The following is a 21,842-nucleotide window of genomic DNA, read 5'->3' as shown; positions in this document are numbered from 1 at the left end:
TTTCAGGGGTTTTCTGCCATTTCCATGTTCCCTCTGTGGCACTTCTTGCTGAACAAAGGTCAAAAGAGCAAGGCATTTATGTACACTAGGGGCAGGAAGGGCTGACATGCTTTTCTTTCTTATTTTTCTTATTTTTTCTGGTTCACTTCCACAATCCTTTCTTCTCATGGTTGCCTGGTTTCTGGCTGTCCATTTGGTTTTCTACAGGAAAAGGGTTATCTGTCTCTGAATGCCTGTCTCTGACAGGCATTTTGGGTTCCAGATTTCCCTTTTGTTGGAGAAGTGGTTGTCCATTGAACATATTTGTTATGAAGCATGGCTTTCAGCTGACGACACAGCAGAGGGCAAACAACAAGGATGGGCTTCTCCTGAGATTATCAGATGTTTCTGTAGAGGCTGTCAGAAAAGAAAGCTGGTAAGGAAATAGGTGTGCATGAGAAAGGGAAGGAAAGCATCCCCGGGATCCGTGGAGGGGGCAGGAAGATTTTTGATCTGGTTGAGCCGCAGCAGGAGGATCAGAGCGGTTTCTTATTTCTTTTGAGCTTCTTGCCCATTCCTGATTTACGTTGCAGACATAGGGTCTGTTTCCTCTTAGGTATTAGCAGCAGAGTGCCCCTGTGTTTCTCCATCCATCACGGCCTGGCATGGCACGCACATGGCCGGGTGGCTGGGGGGAGAGGCAAAGCCAGCCAGCACAGAGCCTCCTGCAAACGCACTGCTGCTATTTGTGTTTTATTTGAAGAAATGATTAGAGTTTATTTTATTGCCAGGAAAGGCTGCCAGCCTTTATGATGACAAAATTGCTGAGTTTACTAGGAAGTTTATTTATATAGGCCTTGAAAGACAGACCCTGCTATGACAGACACCAGCGAAGACCTGGGCTTGCTGGCTCTCCTATTTCCCCTAACTGTTTTGCCGACATATTAACCCTTTACTCTGACAGGTTCGGAAGAAATGAGGGATTAAGAGCAAACATATGTACGAGCTACCCCTTCCTTCTGGGGAAACTGGGTATTCAGGAGGGTCTGGGCTTGAGACCCAGACCTGGAGGAACAAATGGGCTGGTATATGCTTGCTGCTGGTGCTGGGGGCCAGCCCCTGGCATGGTTAACACCTCCATGAGGACAGAAGACATCTTCATGGGAGGAGATTCCCCTCAAGTGGCCTTCTGTGTCCTACCATGGATGTCATCTCTGGGACAACTGGTGCCATAAGTCCTCTTGTGTCCCTCCACTGCCCCTGCTGTACAAATGGAACAGTTACTGCCACCACCACCAAAAAAAAAGGATTTTGGTGAGTTCCAAATCATGTGATGAATTGAGGTTTGGCAAGACAATGAGCTTTAAGGCAAAAAAATATATGTTTAAATTTTCCTAGGTGTCAAAATACTACACTTTGACATATTAAAAACGAAAAGGTTTCGTTTGGAAATTTTTCAAATGTTTCATTTTGTTGTTAATATTCATTCACCAGTATTATTTTCTTTTAAAAAGTGGTCCGACCTGGGAAGCTAGCCAAAACAGACCAGAATAAATTAAAACATAAGAGTTTTGTTTCACCTTAATTCCTTGTGTTTGTTTTGTTTTGGAGAAAAAAAAAAAAACAAAAACCAAAAAAAAAAAAACAACAAAGCAACAATCCTTGCTTCAGTTCTGTCCAAACTTTCTTCCATGTGGTCATCAAATGAGAGAAATCAACCTTCTTCCCTCCACACTGTCTTCACTAGCACCTCAGGTCCACTGCTTGGCCTGGAAAAAACAACTGTTATCAGGCAGTGGTGATGGCAGGCAGTTATCCTCCATGGACGAATGACAGAAGAGGACCCTAAACATAATTTACAAATATGTTACATCTACACAAGAGCGCTCTCTCTATCTTTCCATCAGCTCTTGCATCAATATCACATATGTGGTCGTGATATCCATTCCTTCGTTTCTGTTAACACCAGGTTTGAGCTCCTAATACCAGCTTCTAACATTTTGAACTTGTAGGCAGCTTTCAAACAGCTGCCATTTTTTAAAGAGAACCAGACTCAAACCTCCGCTCTTTTCTTTTTTCCTTAAAATGTGGAATTTCCCCTCCATAAAATTTTACTGACATGTGTGCTCAGATGGGCAACATTCAGATCTTAGCCAGAGACTTGTTTGGTGCTTCACAAACCGCCAGAGCTTGAAAACCACCAAGAAGATGTGCTTTCCTAGCAGGCTTTCACCCTGGGACATTTAGTGCATGCCCTCGTGCTGGTACAGCTGTGAAGCTTTATGAGCAGGGACGTTTTGTGACGTGCTCTCTGCAGCTGGCTTTTTCCCCACATGCCCTTGCAAAGTTGCATCCCTTGTTAAGTGAGTGTCTGAGATTTCCAGGAAAAGTAATATATGTAAATACAAATATATGTATATATACATATGTGTATATATATATATACACATGCATATTCATTCTTTCTTTAATAACCTTTAAAACTGATTTTCTGCAACATATGTGTATGCTGACTTCATAATGAAGTTATAGAAGGGCTCATTGCCCTTGGAATAGGTAGAAAAACTGGGACTTTTGAAATCTTGACCAGCTTTGTTTTTAGAGTAAAGTTTGGCTATTTTAAATTCACACAGAGCCAAGCTTTCAAAAAAAAGCAAAATACTAGCAAAAGAGAGAAAAAGAAATATGGGTGAAAAACAATGAGGAAACTTTTCTTCATTCTTTTACCAGCTCTGGTTGGCATTTGTCCATGTTACTCACTTACGGCTTCACAGGTTAAGATTTTATACCACATTACACCTGAAACTTAAGCAAGTACTTAAAGTTAACAGCTTTCTTGAATCATGGCATCTTTCTTTGAGAAGCTGAGCCCTCTAAGGTGCTGAGCTCTCTGGCTCCTATCCAGCAGAGCACTCAAACACCAGCTTACATTTCATTGTGCTCAAGAACAAATTTAAAATTAAGCATGTGCTTAAGTGCTTTGCCAAAGAGGAACGGGATTACTCACATACCAAAAGTTAAGCATGTGCTTAAGGTGCTTTCCTGGATTCAGGTTGGAACAATTGGGAAATAATGATGCTGTCTTTGGGCAGATTTTGAAAAAAATAGTAATTGGAAAAAAAAGAAAGTAATCTGTTTGTTCTGATGGTGGCAGAGTCTTCCACCTGAAAGTAGTTTTATCTAACTCTGTCCAGATCATGAGCAGTAAATAGAAAAGGAAGCCAAGTCTCTTGTACTTCCATAACTTCTGTTACTGCGGTGTTTAAATAACAGTATTGCTGGGCTGTAGGGTAGTGTTACCAGACACATCTGACTATATGAAGTGGACACCCCAAAGGGCCACAAAAGAAGTGAGTAAAGTGGTAGGTGGTGGTACACCGGGAGAGCATTTTCCACCTGGCAGGAGCACCGCCACACAGCTGACACGACAGCTTGGTTGGGAGGGAGGCATCCTGAAAGAGGAAGGACATTTCAACCCCTACCCGACTGTCCATATTTTAAATTTTCCATGTTTTCAGGTTGTTTCTCAAAGACAACCATACAGACAGGACTGAGGCAGGACACAGAACCCAAACCCAGCTTTGGGATGAGCTTGCACTGTAGCTTGGGACTCAGAATCATCTGTGGGATGATTTTCCCGTGAGGGAAAACCAACACAGCATCATTGCCTTGCCTCCTGCACACCATTAGACTTACCGGAGAAATAAAACCATATGTCTTTGCCTGTTACCAGAGAAGTTTGGACTATGTGGTTGTGACACACAAATGTAATGGTCTCAGGAAATAAAATGCTGTTTCGTTGGAGTAAAATGGTCAATCAATGTCAAATCTAGCCCAAACTCCCTGATGGTCAGAAATGGGTGGAGACAAGGCCCAACTGTAGAAGTGTAAGCCTGCTAACCCTCCTGGCTTTTTGGCATGGCTGTGACTGATATTACCCCCTCTCCCTTCCTCCCTCCCTCCCTCCCTGCCTCCTTCCCACATCCCTAAGCAGATCACAGGTCATGACCACATGTCACAGCGTGTTTGTTGCTGCCACTTACCAACAGACTTCTGTCAGGTATTTTAACTATTCCATCCACTGAAAAGTCTGGATGGAGAAAGGTGATGATGTTTGCTCATTACTTGGGAAATGCCCCAAAGGGTTAAAATGTCCAAGGAGATGCTTGCGAGCTCACATCTGTATTGTGCCATCTTCAGGGAGTCTGGCTCAATATCTGTTCCTTCACTCTAGCATTTATGGAGCTTTGTAGCAGGTAAAACTGAGCCCAATTTCCTCAATCTTCTGTTAGTGTTACTAAAAAAACCACCCCTAAATTAGGTCCCAAATTCCTGTGATCCTCATAGTGCTGAGCGGGGATGAATAGCTTTTGATAACAGCCCTGGATTTGGTGGTGTGGGGAGATTTATTTCCTGATCTTTTGCCCATCAAATCTTTTTCTGATCTTAATTGTCAATCACATTATATGATTTCTCCAGAGAAATGAAAATAGCAGCTATTTGTCTTGAAAATCCACCCTTTGATGTCAGAATTCCAGGAAATAAAACACCTTTATAGTTATGGGATCCAGACCTGTCTGACTGGGATGCATTTCCATCAAGACTTGTGTGGGTTTGTTGACTCGGGTTTTAAGGCACTCTGCATCTTTTATGGGGATTCACAATGGGACATTCATGGCACATGAGCAAAATAACATAGGCAGAGCCATTTGCCTTAAGGATCCCTTGCCTGAAGTGTGCCAGCCCTCCTCCATCCAGCATGGGCTTCCAAGGCAGTGCTCCCCAGCCTCAAGGAGTCCAGCCCTCACTGTGATGCTGACATAAGGTCTTGGAGGTTCAGACCTGCCCACGTTGGCCGTTTCCCTCAGGGCACTTCAGGCATGCTTTCCAACAGATTCTGCATCCCATGTGGAGCTGCTCTGCACACACAGATGTCCAGCACAGGCATTTCAAACCTCTACCTTGAAGGCCAAGCCTTGCCCAGCCTCTGCTGATGGGCTGGCACAGCACAGAGGCACTGCACTGTTACCATCCCCACCATCCCAGACCATCCTCCATCTGTATTAAGGGTTAGGATGCTGTCCACCTCTGCCTGGAGATGTTATGTCTAAGAAAAGTCAATTTAGCAAATTATGCCTTTTTAGAAAAAGTTTGTTATATCAGACTTTTTATCTGGTAGTTGTACTTAAGGAGTTCTTTGGCTGCATGCCTTAGGATTAAGATATGTGCCATGAATCTGGGGAAAAGATTCTTGTTGGTCTTTCTCATGGGAAGCTTTTCCCAACCATGTTGGCAGGGTGGAAGCACAGGTCTACCACAATGTGGGCATGACGTCTATGTGAATGTACATCGCAATACTTCAAACATCCCAACAAAAACGATTCTCAACCCTTACTCATGTTTAACTGCCCCTTCATGCTGAAGCCTTTTCTTTCAAATGGAGATGTCCCTTTTGTCCTCTGCTCAACACAAATTGATCAGAATGTAAGCTTTCTTTTCATAACACTTAGAAAGTGTTTTCCTCTCCTAAGAAAGCAATTTGCTTCCTGACTTATCTTCTATTTTCTGAGCCATGGGTGATGCCTCCCCACATTGCAAAGTCCGCCCACCTACATGTACACCAACCTAGCCACATCTCAACCCTAAGCTAGACCTTTGCAGGCTCACTGCTATCTGCTGACCTTTTTCTTTCTATAGCCACCAAATCTGCATGATCCTGCAACCCTTTCCAAGATTTTATTCTTTCTTCCTTTGTTTTTTTTTTTTTTTTTTTTTTTTCTTTTTTCTTAGTTCCCAGTCTTTCAGCCTATCTTTTCTTAAGACATCTCTCTTTCCCCTCTTTCCAGCTGAAACTTTCAGTTTTCATTTGGTTCTTCCCTTTAGCTTTCTCTGGTCCCTTGTTGTGGTTGGCTTGGCTGTGGATCCAATTTTCCCTGCTCTTCCCTCAGATTCTTACTTCTCCACCACTAAAAAAAAATAATTAGTCACAGGGCAAATTCCCCATGTTGGCTTTGCAATGTGGATCACCTTTCCTCCTTTTCCTCCTTGAATCCTCTGGTGCCTTCTCAAATTTGCAGGCTATTCCTTCTTCTTTTCTTTCCATTCCACCAGCAATTAATCAATCAATCTGGCAACCCAGGACCTATTAAAAAAAAAAAAAAAAAAACAAAAACAAGAGAGAGAGAGAGAAGTAGCTGAAGGAGAAAAGTGTTGGTTAGCTCTCTTGCTCCCATTACGTGTCTGCTTGATACTTAGACCTCTCCAAAAGCAAAGGACCCTGGGACCTACTTTTTAAAAAATGTATTTACAAAAAGTCCTCTGGTGTTCTGAGCCTGGCAGGTAGCTGGAGGAGGTGACGGCATTATTTTCAAAGTCGGCATTCCCAAGGTGGCGGCTTTAATGAAGAGGAAGCCGATTTATTGCTGAGACAACATTGTTCCCTCAAGTAAAGCCAACAAGGGTCATTAGCACTTCATATATTTAGGTGAGTGCTGTTCAGTGACAGACAACCCTGCAGGTTTCTGGGGGTTGTAGTTCAGCCTCAGGAAAAGCCTGCTGTCAGATGGCAGCACGAGGGACAAGCAGATGCCAGGGAATGGGGCCTGGCATGGTCAGCAGTGCAGGAAGGTGCATGCTGTATCCTGCCGTGGGTACTTGATTTCCACCTCATTTGTGGCTGGAGGCCAACAAGCCTGACCTGGGCAAAGTTTGGGGTACGGCTGCTGGATCCACACAATGAGCCCTGTAGATTGGAGCTGGCCATTGCATGCTTTCTGCCTCAGCCAGCTATTAAAACAGCTGATTTGTAAGCCACTGAGGCATGTAATGTGATCAGCTCAAACCTGTCTAAATTCATCTTATCGGCCTACCACTCTGCCCCACTCATTTCCCTGCCTACCTTCTTCTGCCTCCTCTGGTCCTTCTTTCCTCTGTGCCTTGCAGATGCCCCACTTCGTGGTGCTGCTCGCTGCCAGAAAGCTGTGTCCACATTCATCCTGCTTTATCACAGCGTGTGTTTTACTGGAAGGCAGCCAGGAAAACCGTGGCTAAGAAAATTGCTTGCTCGTTCTTTCTAGGCTGTAGGTTTTGTGGCCAGAAGGGGACACTCACCTGGTCTGACTGTCCTACAAGAGGAGGCAAGAAAACACCTGGGGCTCTGCATCAGCTGGAGCCTGTTGCCCAGGCAGGCATTTACTGGGGATGTAAAGCCTCCAGCCTTCCAGAACCAGAGTGGTGCAGCCAAAATTGCAGGGCTCTGGGCCCATCCAGTCACCTTTGCTGAAGTGATGCTGCTTCCAGGATGTGTGCTCTTTTCTCTCCATCAGCCTCTGCAACAAGCAATTGAGACATCTTGGCTTGCCCAAAAGCTGGCTGGCAGATCCAGCTGCATGGTGATGAGGGAGCTCAGAAAAACAAGGTCTTTACCTGCTGCTTCCATGACCTGTCCCTGGTGATTAACTGCTTTCCCTTAAAATCAGCACTTTATTTTCAGGTAGTGCTCTGCTGATTTTCACCTCTTGCCAAAAAGATCTCATTTTGCCTTTGTCTGCCAAACTGGAGATTTGAATGCTGGAGAAGGTGATTATGTATGAGCTGAAAAGAGGAAAAAAAAAGCAAAACCAAAAACCGACCAACCCGCAGTTCCTTGTGGCACAAGTATCTCAGCCTGGGAAACCACATTTGAGTGTCCCCTGTGCCAGTGAGCAGGAAAGGGGAAAAAGGACTTCTCCCCTCCTAAGCCAACAGAAAAAATATTCCCAACACCTCACTTTGATAAGAAACACGATGCTCATTCTCCTTTAATTGTTGCAGAAAAGCATTACCTGAAAAGCCATTTCCTAGAGCAGATGGAGAAACAGGTATTCAAAATCAAGCAACTCAACTAGTAGAGGTGGTCAGGCATTTTTCTACTAAGGGGGCTTTTGCCAAGAGGCAAAACCATCTCAGAGAAACTGCCAGAAAAATGGTTTGAGCTCCACCAGTTTCGGTCAACACCAAAGGCTTCTTTCCCAGGGTTGCCCGTGGTTGTTTGAGGACATCCCAGATCAGGTGGGACCTGGCTTAGATCCCTGCCTGGGTGGTGGCAGTGGGTCCAGGACCCTCAGGATCCTGGTGGGTGTCCTGATTGCTCAGCTTTTTGGACTGCCCATTTTTCTCTGTGGCTGTCAGGAAAATGTGTAACTTTGATCCTCAAGTGGAGCAATTTTTTTTTTTCACTTTTAGGAAATACTTTTCACTCTGAGGGGGCTACAAAACTGTTTCTCACTTAATTCCACTAGCTTGAAAGGAGAGGAAAAAAAAACAACAGTTGAAAGGTTTGGGTACACTTCTGAACTTTTCTGAAGTCTTCAGTGTATTGTGACCTAGAGTTTTGGTTCAGCCCATTGCAAAGAGTTGAGCCAAGCACGGACTCAGAGAGGGAAGCTCTCAGAGATGAGAGCAAGGCAGCTCCAGAGCTTGGGGCTGGGCATGCAGCTTAAAGTCAGGACACAAAAACACGCATTCCCTCACTGCAGCCATTTATACTGAAATACCGAAAAGGTTAAATTCTGTGCTCGCAGCTGCACACGGAGTGGTGCCAGCATTTGAAATCTGGGAATAATTGATTTGTGTTTCCAGAATCCTTTTTATTGAAGGGGGAAGGGGAGAGAGAAAAATTGCTATTAAAATTTCAACCACCAAGCTTGGAGCATCTGTTTAGGTTGGCAGCAGCTGTCAGTCTGCCATGCAAGCTGCCCTGCTCTGCCATCAGTGCCACCAGGCACAGGTTGAAGAGACCATTTGGGGCCAGCCAGAGAGATGGCAGAGAGATAAAGGATGCATTTGATAAGGCTTTAAAAAAAAAAAGTTTGATAAAGCCAGAAGTTTATGGTGGAGAACCAGTCTCAAAAAGGGGTTAAAGAATCCCATTCTGTGGCTTTTCACCAGAAGACAGGTCTGGAAGTGGGTGGCAGAGCCCAAACTGTAAGACAGCCAGCAGATGACTTTCCTGACAAGATCAAAGCAACGATGCGGATCTGGAACCGGGTGCCAAAATTCTTGGATGTGTTTGAATTAAGCTTGTAGTGTTGCAAACTATCTGCAAGAATGGATCTGAGCACCGCAAGGCAGGACAGGCTCTCAAACACCTACAAGACCATCACTCATTGGAGGCTGAAAAACAGCTGATAGAGTTTTCATATAGGGTTAGTAGAAAAACAGGTTACATACTGAATGCTGAAGTCTTTTTTTTTTTTTTTTCTCCAGGAAACACTATTTGCTTGTTCTTAATTGATTTGCTGAATATAAAGATGCTGTTCATAAGAGATTTTTAAAATGAAGTTCTGGAACTTCATTTGAAGTTCATTTGGAACTTCATTTGGAACTTCAAAATGAAGCCTATTATTTAATGTTTCCAAATCACTGAGCTGTTCCATTTTCTTTTTAATTTTAATTACTCCATCTTTCTTTAGAATTTGAGATTAAAAAACAAAACAAAACAAAACAAAAAACCACTTAAATTAAGCATCATAATTCATCTGAAAAGATTTTTTTTATCCACCTGCAGATTTCAGCTAGTGTTTTTGGTCAAATTCTAATTTGACTTGATATCAAAATTAGATTCTTTTTTGTTTCTGTTTACTTCCCTGTTCTCAAAAATACAAGCACTTCCTCACAGAACCAGTGGGAAACTTCTTTCCTGGTCAGTCCTCTCTGAGACCCAGTAATCATTTCTATCACTGCTTTCCATAAATCCATGAATCTGAAGTTAATCTTTAAACTTTTTCACAGATTAGCATTTATGAACACTCAGCAACAAGCCACACTAGATGGTTAGGAATAAAGTGTGCAGCTGTACGTTGTTTGCTTTTATCAGACTGTAAGTAGAACACCCTGTTGAGTTGCATCTTGTGGTACCTTTTCCATCACGGTTAGACTTTCAGAGAACATCTCAATTTAATTTAGCTTGCATACTCTGCACACGCAGAAGTTCTGCAGGGGACATCTGGTTTGCTGCATGTCAAGTTGCTCGGTAGTTCTGCAAGAAATCTATGGCAAATGAATCCCAGAGCTTTCCTCCTTTTGGTCTGGAATTTGAGTGTAGATTTTCAAAATTGAGCCTAATCTTGCACAGAGATATCTGATTCAAACTTGTCCACAGGATTTCAGCTCCAAACTTCTCAGGAATCTGTTGTGTTTCATTTGGATCTCCTTGAAGTAATGTTTCTCCCCAGAAGCGATCCCTCTCCTACACGGAGTCCAGAAGGAAATTTGATTCAAAATGATTATGCATTTTGTCAGTACATCTGGCAAGTAATACAGAATTTTATAGCCTTCAACTTGGGAGTCCATATTTGGCCACCAGGAGAGCTTTCTGAGCTTTTTATTTGATTCTGATGGTTCCTTGATGAAACTCATGAGCAAGAGAGATAGACTTGGCTTGAAGTTCTGGAAGGCTAGTCAGACTGTGAGAGAGACATCTCATCTCCACCATGGGACAGGAGCTCCCTGGGAAGTGTGAGAGGAGTTTCTCTCCCACTTGTTGCAATATGCATTTCTGGGTGGAAAAGCTGCTGCGGTGGGTTCTCGGGACAGGGCTACCACTTCTGCACAGCTGTAGAGCATCATTGGGATGATATAGTGAAGGATGGACTGTCATTTAATACAAACTGCATTACCCAGGTCCCTGAGAAGACCCTATAACGCAGGGTAATGCTGCAAGCAGCAATTTCCACTCCTAAATTAAGACATTACTCACTAGCCAAGAGCTACCTCCATCCCTCTACTGCTGGGTGTCGACAATCAGACCTCAGAAACTGATGAGGAGACTCAACCGAAACAACAAACTCCCTCAGCAGGGCCCAGGCAAACTCCCTGTTAACTGGATCCCAACACGTTTAAAATTTATCATCGATAATCGTTTCAGCGAGCAGCAGTTGGAAACGAGCACGGCCAAGGCACAGCGTGGAGCGGCAGCGCTGCGTGCTCGTAGCGGCGACGCGTGCACTGTAATGCTCTCCGCGTTCACAGCCCCCTCGAGGCAGCCGCGTGGCAGGTTGGGGCTGAAATACCGGATCGCATTGAGAAGCAGGAAAAATGAAGCAAAGAAAAAGAATCGGAGCGTTTTCTTCCTGCTGGCACGTCAGCTTTTAGGCTTGAAAATGAAGTACACACCTTTAAAATGGATACATGCGAGCCTACTGCTTGGAAGAGGAAATGGATTCAGCACATGCTGGTTTGTGCTACCAAGGCAAGCATGTTCACAAAGCTCGCTCCTAACACCCATGAGGTCATCCACCTTCATATTACAGTCCTATTTTGGTACAAATGACACCGGGAGATACAAGCCAACACAGGCTGAGTAGATGTATTGGAAAAGCAGAGAGGGGGAGGCAGGAGGGGGCTATGAGGTCATCTGCACTGACAGTATGTTAGGTACTCACATTAGAGCAGAGAACAGAGCCATCTACTTTATGGAACAAGCTTCCAACTGGTAACGAGGCTTGTTCTTCCAGTTATTACATTGAAAGAGCAACATCTGGCCTGGAGCCTTCCAGGGGCCAAATCCTTCTCTGCTGCAACCTTGCTGCTGTCAGCAGAGTAACACCAGGGATGAATTTGCTCATGAGAAACTAAATCAATGAGAGGAGCAAATAATTCGTGGTCCTGCTTAAAAAAAAAAAAAAAAAAAAAAAAAAAAAAAAAAAAAAAGATAAAAATTTTTTGCAGTGCAGGCCAGGTATCTGAGTAATAAAGAATGTCACACCTTTAATTGCTTTCCCATACACCAGCGCAGTGCATAATAAACAAGACGGATTTTTTGTTTTTCCATAATTATCAAAGGAAAGCCCAAAGCTTGCATTTCCTCTCCCTTTTCTGATTTATTTTGTTAGCAGCTAAGCCACAAGATCAGAGCAGAGACACTCATTAGGAGGGCAAGGCTGGGAGAACATCTAACTGGTTTCTCACCTCCTATCTGAAGTCCAATAAAAAATAAGAGAAAGGGAAGGAAAAAATATTACATTTTTAAAGGCACTCAGTGAGCTTCAGCAGCAGCCGCAGTTTCTCGAGATTTCCATAGCTTGTTTCCAGTTATTGTAAGGTGTCCAGAAGCTATGGCAACACAGTAATAACCTCTCCATGCCTAAGAAAGCTGTCATCCTCTCAGCAAGCAGCATAATGCTGGGTATAAGGACATTACAGTGGACAAGAGAAACCCTGGAACAAACAGCTAACTGGTAGCTAAGCCAACTGCAGTAATACCCAACCCAGCTCCTTTTTATTCGTTTTCACACAGGTGTGTGCCTCGAATTTACACCAGCCAACAGAGCACACGACTCACCAGCAGCACCTGCCCCAGGGAGCCTGCAGGTGGGCAGGGTTTGCCCAGAGCTTCCAAGTCCAGCTGTAAGGGTCGGACCGACCGCTCAGCATCAGCTACTGTCTTTGCTTGCTCCGCACGGAGACGTTGCCTGAATGCTGACATTTTAACAGCACGGTCCCTTCCCTGCACATGATACGGCGCGAGGGAATAGCAGGATGTATTAATGTCATTTTAGATAATAATATTCTTCTCAGAGTGGGCTTTCTGGCACCATATGTCCCACTGTGAGAGAACTCTATCCGTATCGCTCCAGCATTAGCTCTAAGCTTGAAAGCAATCCATTTGGGCCATTAAAATGACTTGTGAAATGTGGGATAGTTATCAAGTAATTAGGACCACATTTCCTTTCTCTCCCTGTCCAGAGCTCTGCACTATGATCTCAGTTCACCTTCAGCTTTGCTTCACCTCCATCTTTTAGAAACCACTGTGAGAGCCTGCTTATTGAATGGTGGTTGACCTCCATTCCCCTGACCACACACTCTCCCCTTCTCTTTCAGCTGACAATTTTTACCCACAACATTTATCTCATGAAAAAAGAAAAAAAAAAGAAAGAAAGAAAAAAAGAGATGATCTCTGTTCAGAGAGAAGCCAAAGAAAGTTTATGAGTGGTCTATGCCTCAGTTTCCATGCCCCGTAAAATGGGAGTCATAGTGCCGCTCTGTCCCCTCTGATGGGATAGCTGCAATTGAAAGGAGTTGTCTCCCATGGCCAAGAGCAAAGCTTTTGGAAAGATCTGCTGATATAAAACTGAAGGAGGCTTTCAGAGCCATATGGCCCTCCGTGAGGTGGGGATTACCACAGGGCTTGGAAAACACGCCTGAGTACCTGGCTTTGCGATGCTGCTGGAGTCCGACGCAGGGCTGAATTCCCTGCTGGACTGCATTTCAAAGCCTTCTGCTCCTCCGCTGCAGGCTGTGCTGGAAAGGGCTGCTCACTTGGACACTGGAGGGGCTGGGATCCCATCACAGCATGCAGAGCACTTGGACAGGAGGAAGAATACCCCTTCCCACCCCCACACTTCCCCAGGGTGTACGGTCCTGGGCTGGAGCCACGAAATGAAGCCGCTCGCACCCCTCGCAGATGACCTCTCCCTCGACGTTTTTTCCCCTCGTAATGCTCACAAATCCTCTCTTCCAAGCCCAGATGACCACAGCTCTGCAGGAGCCAGCAGGAGCAGCGTCTCCGTGCTGGAGATGAGCCCACAAGATGTTAATGCTGGCTCTGGCAGGAGGAACGTGGATGTGCAGCGGCTTTGTGGACGTTGGTACGGTTCATTGCTCCCGGCCACATCTCCCACTGTCAGGGCTCACCTCCCTGAATGTGAGAGAAGGGGTTTTTGGCCCCACCATAAGTCTGCTCAGGGCACCATGCTGAGCAGTCCACCCTGCTCGGGTTGCCTCTCAGGAAGACACCTCTTCCAGCTCCATCCCCCTGAGGGTTTGGCCATGATCCAGCTCTATTTCTGACCAAGAAAGTGGTATGCACAAACAGACTCAAGCTCTGTGTGCTGTTTCCCTTCCACAAGAGCAGAGGCATTGCTGCTGACGCCCAACCCTCGTTGCTACGCCACCGCCCTGTGTGGGGATGGGAGCAGACCCGAGGCCTGGCCATGCCTTCCCCTGTGGCACCGCGCAGCTCAGGCACCTCCAAACTCTTCACCCAGGCCCCAGTGTTGTTCCCCCACCTCATCCTTCCTCTGGCCCTTGCAGAGACAGGGCCACAGGAATTCTCCCCAAGGTTTCCAGGACTCTGCTTTTCCCTCAGCTGCACAGAAACCTGGCTTGGAGACTTACATCCCCCTTTCCTACTGTTCTCTCCAGAACACTGTCTCAAGCCCTCAGGGAGGCTTATTTCTCCGCAGAGCAGCGCCCTGCTGCGTGTGCTCCTCACCACCCTTTCCCTTCTGCCTTCTGGCCCTTAAGAACCAAGTCGTTATGGAAAGCAGCAGGGCTGAGGACACCAAGTCCCAGAAGCACCTGGCTGAAGCCACTTAATGATCAGCTGGGAATGAGTCATGTTAGCAGCCCTCGCCTGAGAAACCCAGCCAGATCCCTCTACACAAGACTGAAATAGATTATAACTGACTGATTACAGACCCCGGCCAAGTCCTAGTGAATTAGAGTGTCTTGCAGGGGGATGCAAGGATAAGGGCTATTATTAGCACTGCTATTCATTATTTGGGTAGTGCTCCCATTGTCTCAAGTGCTTTCTGAATTGTCGGCAAGACAGTTCCTGCCCCTCGCACATCGAATTGCTGGGATCCAAGGGTGTGACTGGAGATGAGCTATGAGCTTTGCGCTGGCTATACTAACACTCGTTTGGCACACAGGGGTGAACCGGACCATTGGTTCATCCTGAATGGAGACAGCCCAAAGCTGAGAATTGCCACAGCACTTCTCTCACCGCCAAGGAGAGGCTGCTACCAAGTGCAGCAAGGTGGGAGCGGGAGGAGGACGAAGTGTCATCTCTGACGTGAGGTACCAAAGGCGTGCCACAAAGGCTGGAGACTCGGAGCCTGTCTACTTGAGCACATTTTCAGCTCTGAAATTCTGGGAGACAGCAAGGAGGAAGGGGAGGGAGCTCTGAGCTGATGCTGATGGCTTTCTGCTTCTGGTCTGGAATGACCTGACTCCGGTTTTGCTCAGCAACCTGTCTGAGCTGTGAAAATGTAGAAACTGGAGTGAAATATCTCAGACAGGTAAATGCTGAAAAGTTCTGGAGCATCAATCTGTTTATGTAGACCTGGGGGCTTACTGGAAGGCAGATAAAGCTGCCCCAGACCTGGCTTAGGCTCACAAGCTGAAGGGAAGGGGAACAGTTGGGTCTCGCTGAGGTACAAGCCCAACTGTGCTGCACAGTTCAGCTATGTAGTCACCAGGTTTGGGGAGTATTTCATGCTGCTATCTAACACCCTGTTCAAAAAACACTGTTTTTCTGTGGGAATCTCAGCTTCCCCTTGCTGAACGAGGGGGTGGAAAATATGACCCAAGCGTAACCTAGAAATTAGCAACACAGAAGGCAAATAAAAGCTTATTTTTAGGACTCTTGAGGGGTGGAAGGAGAGATGACTGGTCCTTACAGCTCCTCAGATGAGCCCTGGTATCTCTCGGCTCCTCGGCAGTGGTGGCGACATGTCTAGACACTCTGGGAAACATTCAATCAGGAGAATGAAGAATGGGTCCTGCTGTTAGGAACAATGCAAGAAGAACAAAATGCCCCAGTTTTATTCTGTGCAGCTGTCTTTTAAAAAGACTATTAGGTCACTGAAAGTTTTAGTAACAGCAAAAAATAACTCAAAAAAACAACAAAAAATTGGAAATGAAACTGTATATATTTTTGGGAAATTGCTTTTTATATTTTAATAGGTTTCCCTTTCAACTCTTTTCCAGCTGATTTTTTTTTCTTTGAATTCTGTGATTATTAATGGCTGTAGCACTAATGTGCTTGGAAAAAGCTCATTTAAGAACCATGTTTTTTGGATTAGAAAATATCTGAAAGATATTTTTCTTTTCTTCAGCCAACAATTGCCCAGTTTTCCCAAGCTGACTTTATTCCATGCCACAGCACTGGATACTTTGGAGCAAAACTCGGCTTTGAAGATAAGCAAGTGAAGAAGCCTGTTGCAATGTGGTCATCACTTTTACCATACCGCTCTGTCACTGAAGAACCAAACCGTTATTTTTTTTTCAAAAGTGGAATCCAGGAGTTGTGGAATGAGCTGTGGATAGACACAGACGTGGTTTGTCTATCTGGAGCGTGTGTTGTGGTGGCTGAGAGTTCCGCCAACCAACTTTCTTTGCAAAAGACCTGTGGGGTTCCCAGCAAGAGGAAAGAAGGCTTTGCCTGCCAAACCATCTTCAAGACATTTCTACATCGTTGCTGGAGGGATGCGGAGGTGGTTCCACACAATATAACTCCTCAACAAGAAAAGCCACAGCTAACACAGAGGCAAACCACTGGGGAAATGAAGTAGCAGTTTCTGCGCGCCCAAACTCGGCATCCTTCCACTGCCCTGGGTTGCACTCCAGCCCAGCATTGTCTGCCTGGATTGCCCAGCTCAGGGGCATGCAAACCATGCTCTGTTGCTCACTTTAGATGTGCCCTGATGTCTCCCAGCTGGAAAATTCAGCCCAACTGTGCTACAGGTCAATGCTACCCGGTGGCATTGGCTTCATTTTCAGAAAGGAAGCTCAGAGTAGCCAAATTCTCAACTATGCTGAGATATGCTCGGTGTGGAAGAAATGCATTACAGTGGCCTGCAGGCAGATTCCCATCATTACAGCTGTCGGGAGGAGATGCCTAGGAAAAGAACACAATAAACAGAGAAAGGATGAAGGCAGCTATTTCCTGGCAGACCTTGTAGGTTTTAGTGAACTCTTACCTCAGAGCCAAAGCCTGGGATGTTGTGGATGTGCCTCTAACATCTTCCAACTGCTTTCAGTCCTACCTGAGCTGCTCTTCCTGCAGGAGCAGATGTAAGATCATGTAGCACAGGTCCTGCAAACTTCATACCAATGGAAGAGGGGACGTGGAGTTTTCTATCTCTGCAGTTGCAGCCAGACTGCAGCCTTCTTGCATCTCTCAGGTGACCTCCTGGCTATTCATGATACAGCAATGATTGCTTGCACATGCCCAAATATCTATTGTCAGGAGCCAACAGAACTGCAGCATGCTCCAGGAACAGGTTTCAAGGTCTTCACTAAGTGAACGGAATGAGGAGTTTCCCTGTTTGATCTCCAACCCATACTCTGCCATTCGAAATTTAGCATCTCCCATTACCTCAACAGAGCAAGAAATCAATATGCAGTTTAATGCAAAACAGCTAAACCAGAGCTTTCATTTTAAGCAAAAAAGCAGGAATTGCAGCAATAATAGGACTACTTCTGCTTAAAATGCTATACAAAACATGGATGAACAGAAACAGCAATAACATAGAGGACTCGGAGTGCTCTTTTCTTTCATAAATTTATTTATCATCTATGAGCTGAACAAAGTGTCTCTTGGAAGCAGATTAGAGTGGCCTGAGAGTCCTTCCCAGCGAGAAGGGGACAGAGCAGGAGTGGAGGCTGGTGATGGACATTTTTGATGTTTCTTGCTTACACTGGAAAAATTAATGGACAAAATAATCCACACCATCTCTGCATGCATGGACACTAGATCCATTGAACTTAAAGGTAAGGAGAACATTAGTATGCAGACCTATGAAATACGACCAGTTAGGGTTCATCCTCAACTTTTCCCATATTTAGCATCAGAGAATTGTTTAACCAATATTTCACATCTATCTGCTTTTTCTTGTGAGCCTGGTGAAGTTCAGTGCTCCACTAAAGAAAATCTCTGTCTTTCATCTCTGGGTAAGAATCCCAATTTTCACAGAAACAGAGTGTCTAGTCTTCACAGTGGAAGATGCTGGATACCCAAAAAACTCAGAAACTAAGATTAATAAGAACTCCCCCCACTTTTTTTTTTTTTTTTTTTTTTTTTAAGAAAAGATTGAATAAGCACATTTAGCGTGCCTGCATTGAGCCCTTCTGTTCACCTGGGCAGCTCTGAAAGCTGGGATGGAGTCTCAAGAGCACACTGCTGTTGACAGTGATTGCATTATGCCAGCAGCACTTCTACCAATTGCTCTGTGTTTCTAAAGTAAAAAATCAAAAAAAAAAAAAAAAAAAAAAAAAAAAGAGATAGAGAAAGAGAGGAAATAAAATGAAAGAGAAGCTTATAAATTGGAAGAAAATGAAGCATAAAAGCTATCTAATCAATGTATTCATAAGACAGGAAGAAATGGGTGGGGGTGCTATTCTTTAAAGGTACACAGATCTCCTGACTGCTCTGTGTGCTAAAGCAGTGGGATAAAAAAGTGGCTTCTTCCTAAGCAGCTTCCCAGGAACTATGTTTTCTCCAACCTTTGGATACTGCAGATATCATTCGGAAGAGGGCAATTATCAGTTCGTTTGCCCAGGGAAGCTGCTGAGTCTGGCCATTCCTTGGCATCCTCTTCATGATATTTCTTAGGGGGGCTCTGGGCCAGAAATCTCTGAGTCAGGACACCCCTGGAGAGGTTCTGATGTAGGCAGCCCTCTTCCAAAATTGAATTTTTCATCTAGGTCTCTCTTTCCTTCCAAAATCTGTGTGTTTTGTCAGAGAAAAAATAAGAAGCCACCCAAACTTCAGCTGCAGAGGAGGAACACAGCACAACAGCTTGGGGTCTGCCCTCAGTTTTGCTGAACATTCTCAGAAGTGGAGGAAAACTCCAACTATTTCCTAGCTACTAGGAAGAGCTGGTGAATGTTGCAGACCACATGAGGCCAAACAGGCTGCGGGGTCAGAGGTCTGAAAAAGTGTTTCCTTGGATTTTTGTTTCTTGGAATATTCTTCTGCAATAAGAAGAAGACCCTTGGAATTAGTATTTTAGGAATTGCCTTATGTACAGACATGCCCTCAACATTCTGTGAAACATTGCACCAGAAAACTGGGGGGGGGAAAGAGACCAGAAGGAATCAGAGAATCCCAGACTGGTTGAGGAGGAGAAGGACCCCCGGGCCCACCCATCCCATCCCCGCTCCAGCAGGGACACCGTGAGTAGGGTGCCCAGCCCCACGTCCCCATCTCTGTCCTCTGTGCCCTTCCCTCAGGTGTTTGTGGATGTGGGTGAGCTCCCCCCTGAGCCTCTTCTCCCCAGGCTGAGCAGCCCCAGCTCTCTCAGCGTCTTCTCAGAGGAGAGGTGCTCCAGGCCCTTCAGCACCTTGGCGACTCTTTGTTGGACTTTTTCCAGTATGCCCATGTCTGTCTTGTCCTGAAGCAGAAATGATCAGTCCAATGCCATGCGAGGAGCATGGGGCAAAGCCAAGGGCAGAGCTGAGCCTTTCCAAATCTCAGCTCAGGCATTTAACTGTAAAACCATCCTTCCAAGCCTAACCTCAGCTTCTCTTCACGCCAAAACTCTGCTCTCTGTAGCATGAATTAGTTCTTTCTTCCTTTCTCCTGTTGAAGCTTAAAAACATAATAGTACCAGTCCTTGAGCATATACCGTGGAGAGGTTAATAGGGATAAACCATTTTTAGATCTCAAGGTATTGGATCATCTTTTGTTATGGCAACGAAGCTTGTTATTCCTTGTTTCCTTTGGTCTTTTATACGCATCATAGTCATCAAGGCTTCAGTCCAGCTTACAGTAAACATTCAAAAACCTCAGGATTTTAGAATTTCTTTGTTGCACAACTGGTAAGAACATTAAAAAAGAGAGGAAAGAAGAAAGCCTGTCACACATCAGGGTCTCAGATGGAAGGAGGGAAAATCTAGTATGAGAAGAAACCTTGTGAAATCATACCTGGCACTTTGGGCCGGGAGGTTAGAGCAGATGACTCCTGGAGGTCCTTTACAGCCTGCGTGACCTTGCAGGTCTACAGCACCAAAACCCTCCAGCAAACTGAGCCCAGAGTGCAGGCAGATCAGGGGCTCCAAAGCTATGAAATGCTGTTGAGCTTTGCCTGGTTTTGGTCCAAAACAATAAATCTTTCCTTACAGAGATTACTCTACACTTGGACTGTGTTTGCAGAAATATTTGCCAAGGTTCAGCAACAAGGTTCAGAGCAAATTCTGAAACCAGGTGTACTATGCCTTTCAGGGAGTTTACTGCAAAGTCCATGTACACCTACAGAAGATTTCCTACCTGCTGCAGCAGTGCACTGCATGCTCAGAGATGGGGCAGGAGGCAGATCAGGAGCCTGCACTGTCATTTCTTCTCATGAATTCATTGAGTAAAGCATTCAGGGCAGCTTTATTGTCTCTGGTTAGCTCTGTGACACCTGTCCTGACAATATAGAAACTTGGTAAAATGCATACAGAAAGGATGTCATAAGTCCTTGGGTAGAGAAACCATTTTTTCTGTTGTATACTGTACTATACCTAGCACAAGTTGCAGAGGTGACCAGAGATCCTAGAAAAAAGATGGCCATGTTTCCTAATCCACACCACCCACTCATGATAAAATGTCTTTTTTTAAATTTCATTTTGCTAGAACATAAAGTATTTAACCAGCACCATTTGTTATCATCCTTTCAGCAGTTTAGACTGTAAAAACAAACAAACAACAACACAACAGCCAAACCCCAAAACAACAAAACAGTGCTTTGAAATGTAAGTTTGGTTTCAGCATTTTCAGGACAAGACATTTCCAGTTCAAGATACACCAGTTCTTCTTAAAGGAATGCAAGCAGAAGAAAGACAACCTGCCCCATTTTATCCTTTTGTGGTTTTAATCTAACCTAACTAAAGAAAACAGAACCATTAAAAAAAAAAAAAAAAAGACAAATAACTTTGGAGGGAGCTGGCCAACAAAGAGGAAAAAGATTTGCTATTCAAAGTAGTGATCACTGAGCTCTTCAGCACCAGAACATCAGTATCTATGGGCTCATTTCAGCTTTTCTTTGTCTTCCTTATCTGAACCGAAGTGTCATGCCCAGACTTTAGCTAGAGGGGAAAAATACTCTGAACTTCTGTCACAGGGGAATTTCTGACATTTCAGTGCTTGCTCTGTGCTCTGAAACAGCACAAAAAGTTGAAATTCCAAATATGGACCCAAGACCACTCTCCAGAAAACAAAAACAAGCAAACAAACAACCAATATATTTAGAAAAATCAGAACTGACATGATATGTAGGTAGATTGAAATGTTGGAGGTCAAAACAGGAATTGAAATGACTATTGAGTACTTACTTTCAAGTCATTACATTATTATACCTCATTTCCCTGCATGCTTTGTCTTATATCAAGCGTGCACAACACCTACCCTGTTGGTGGATGGAAGCAGAGAGAGACTCGGGAGAGGGATCTCAATACAATTTCTTTTGAAATTATTCTCCTTCATGTACTCTCAAAATCTAGTCACTGACTGAGAGAAAATAAATGTTAACTGAGCCATTTTATATCTTACTGCTCTTGGATGCTCTACTTTGTACCATGCAAGCAGGCTGCTAGATTGGTACTATTCCCATGGAGTTAGCCAGCACAAAAGTCACTCTTTGCCTCATGGGCACTGAGGTCCTCCTGAGAGCACAACCATAATAAAGAAAAAGATCTGGAGCTGCACTTTCCCTGAGGGAAGTTGAAGTGTATTCTGAATTGATTTGAAACCAATCCAGTCAGAAGAATGAAACATTCCCCAATCTGGTCAAACTGACCAAAATGAAGTGTTTCATTTCAGGTTTGTCTCCCCCCTCACTTCAAAATAAAACAGAAAATAATATAAAAGGAAGAACACTGAAGGTTTCCAGCACAATCACATTTCTTCTCCCTGGAAAACAGCAAATCTGTGGAAGTGGCAAGTTTCCTTTGAAACATCATTCTCATCAGCACTTCTGCTGTGTACAACCTCCAAAAAGTCCATTACTCTGATCTGGGAGATTCCCAGGAATTGTGGCTCAGATGCCTCTTGTATCTGTCCCTAATTCAAGCTCCCTGCTCAGAGGATATTTCCCCAAATCCCCTGCAGATAACAA

General features: G+C 44.6%; 1 long non-coding RNA gene across 1 annotated transcript; it reads right to left on the bottom strand.

The window, feature by feature from the left end:
* Window positions 1-368: 368 nt before the first annotated feature.
* LOC119717551 (uncharacterized) lies at window positions 369-9,213 on the bottom strand. The gene is made up of 3 exons (XR_011810745.1): window positions 6,878-9,213; window positions 6,007-6,121; window positions 369-1,748 (listed from the first exon to the last, which is right to left on the bottom strand). It is a non-coding gene; the product is annotated as an uncharacterized lncRNA (long non-coding RNA).
* Window positions 9,214-21,842: the final 12,629 nt, after the last annotated feature.

The sequence above is a fragment of the Anas platyrhynchos genome, chromosome 7, assembly GCF_047663525.1.
Source record: "Anas platyrhynchos isolate ZD024472 breed Pekin duck chromosome 7, IASCAAS_PekinDuck_T2T, whole genome shotgun sequence".
Taxonomy (NCBI): Eukaryota; Metazoa; Chordata; class Aves; order Anseriformes; family Anatidae; genus Anas; species Anas platyrhynchos.
The sequence above is the reverse complement of the archived record's forward strand: the minus strand, read 5'-3'. Positions and strand labels throughout refer to the sequence as shown.